This window comes from Rutidosis leptorrhynchoides, chromosome 11, assembly GCF_046630445.1.
Source record: "Rutidosis leptorrhynchoides isolate AG116_Rl617_1_P2 chromosome 11, CSIRO_AGI_Rlap_v1, whole genome shotgun sequence".
Lineage (NCBI taxonomy): Eukaryota > Viridiplantae > Streptophyta > Magnoliopsida > Asterales > Asteraceae > Rutidosis > Rutidosis leptorrhynchoides.
Genome location: NC_092343.1, coordinates 40064734 through 40067255, shown reverse-complemented (window position 1 = coordinate 40067255; position 2522 = coordinate 40064734). Strand labels below are relative to the sequence as shown.

Below are 2522 nucleotides of genomic sequence, written 5' to 3'. Positions count from 1 at the left end.
ACCCGAGCTTGCGAAACCTCAAAGTAACGTACCTATCACATTATACATATAATCAAACGCAAACTCAAGTCGATCAACCAGACCCTTTCACCATTCTAAGCCATTTTGACCAAGGTGCAATTTCAACCCATTTGCACCCTTAACCCTAAATTGGGTCAACACACACTAAAACCCTAATCATTCGTCAAGATGGGTTTAAAACACACTTAGGTCACAAGGCTAACTCGTTTTCATACTTGCTAGGCTACTTAGGTCATTAAACACTCATTTGACCCATTTCAAAGTCAACACACCCATTTGGGTCATCCATACCCAATAACACCCATTTACATATTATAAAAGTGTTCTAGCCACCAACTAACCAAATTTAAGACTCAAAAGTCCAATTAACACATTCAAACCCTAGGTTAGTCATCAACGAGTCTTCATAACCCATAATCACCCAAAATCCCCAAAATACTAACAAAATGGGTCTTTGGTTCATTACTAACCCTAACTCTAACCCTTTCACAAATTAAACAAGGAAATCAAGATTAGAGCATACCACTATGATCAAAACGTAGCTAGAGGAAAGATGAACAACTTTAATACCCGCACTTTAATCCGAAATCGCCTCCTTCTTCCTTGATTCAAGCTTTCCCTCACTAAGAATCTCTCTCTCTCTAGAAACTAAATTGGAAGAAGTGAAGTAGATGAAAATGGAGTTATGAGACTCCCCAAAACTGATCTAGGGCCTTAAGGTCGGCCCTCAAGTGAATTTACCCAATTGCCCTCAAAATATCTGATTAAAAACAAAGTGAGCTGTCAGCCCGTAATGGCGCGGCGCGCCATAAGGCCGCGCGGCCCGCCAAATGCCCAGTTCAGCTTCTTTTACCTTTTAATTAAATATAACCTAAACCCCACAACTTGAATAACTTATACACACATAAGTACAATAAAATATTCGGGTCTTACACTATCCAAGGACTACGATGGATTTGTAATGAATTAAAATATGCATAGCATGGGAAAAACCATTCCTGAGCTACATGCAATGCTTAAGCAAGCTGAAAAGGGGCTACCAAAGAGGACTCCTGCAGTCTTAACCAGAAAGGAAGGTAAAATCCAGAAAAGAAAGCCGTAAGCTAGAAGTGGAAAGACAAAAGGAAAGAGTAAGCAAGCTTACACACCTAAGAAGAAAATTCCACCACCAGTAAAGAAAGAGCATCCCGCAAAGGACATGGCTTGTCACCATTACGACCAGATTGGTCATTGGAGACGAAACTGTGTGCTTTACTTGGAAGAGTTGAAGAAGGGAAAGACTGGTTCGACCAGCACTTCAGGTATCTTCGTTATAGAACTCTATAATTTTCCTAATAAAACTTGGGTGTATGACACTGGTTGTGGTACTCATATTTGTAATGATATGCAGGGACTTAGGAAAATTCGGAAGCTGAATAAGGGGGCTTTGGATCTGTACGTTGGCAATGGCGATCGTGCAGCTGTCGAAGCTATAGGAAGCTATGAGCTCATCCTCCCAAGTGGACTTATTCTTATTTTAGATAATTGTCATTATGCACCTTCTATTACTAGAGGTGTTATTTCAGTTTCTCATTTGAAAGATAATGGTTTTAATCATGTATTCACAGATTATGGTATTTCGGTTTCTAAGGATAATATTTTTTATTTTAATGCTATTCCTAGAGATGGTATTTTTGAAATTGACATGCATAATCTTGTTCCAAACGAAAGTTCTATATTTAACTGTAGCTCTAAGAAATTCAAGCATGATTTGAATTCCACATATCTATGGCATTGTCGTCTTGGTTGATCAATCCTTAATTTGCGATGTTACTTAATTATGGATTGAGTGCAATAAAATTATAATGGAGTATGGAATGTTTGATGATTATTTTGGGCCCCGATGATCATCTTTCACTTTAACTATCAAGTGATCAACCACCCCGACCCGGTCTTGATTGTTAATTAGCATATTTCACCTTTGCGCGATGTAAAAATCCCTTAGGCAAGATCAAAAGTGGAAATTACAAAGGCTTGGGCAAAATGGCAGAGAATCAACAACCCATAAATGAGACGCCAAGCCCCCTATTTATAGGATTTGAAATATCCGCGGTCTGCGAATTACTTAATTATCCGCGAAAACTCAGCGGATTAAACCGCGGTCTTGCATTAATGCGAAAACATAACCGCTGTACTTATTTTCTGCGAATATTGCATAGCTTTGCCTTATAATTCGCGTGGTTCTGCCTTTGGCCTTTAGCCTTTAGCCAATAAAATATACATATACAATGCTATGTATATGATCAAGTCCCCCCAGTTTATTATGATACATTTTCGCGAAGCAAATGCATCATGATAAACTCTAAAAATAAAGAAGTGCTCCGTAAAATATTTCGCAACTAATATTTTATATATTTTTTTTACCGCCCATTTATTATCGTTGTTATTATTAAGCTCAGCGCGTAATTACAACGGTAACTTTCGCCAATCTGTCAAATCAGCTCGCTGTAACGGCTAGAAAA

At 38.3% G+C, this 2522-nt stretch overlaps 1 long non-coding RNA gene across 1 annotated transcript; it reads left to right on the top strand.

The window, feature by feature from the left end:
* Positions 1-1245: 1245 nt before the first annotated feature.
* On the top strand, positions 1246-1656 carry LOC139877167 (uncharacterized). Its single transcript, XR_011768495.1, has 2 exons — positions 1246-1322; positions 1412-1656. It is a non-coding gene; the product is annotated as an uncharacterized lncRNA (long non-coding RNA).
* The last annotated feature ends 866 nt before the right edge of the window (positions 1657-2522 follow it).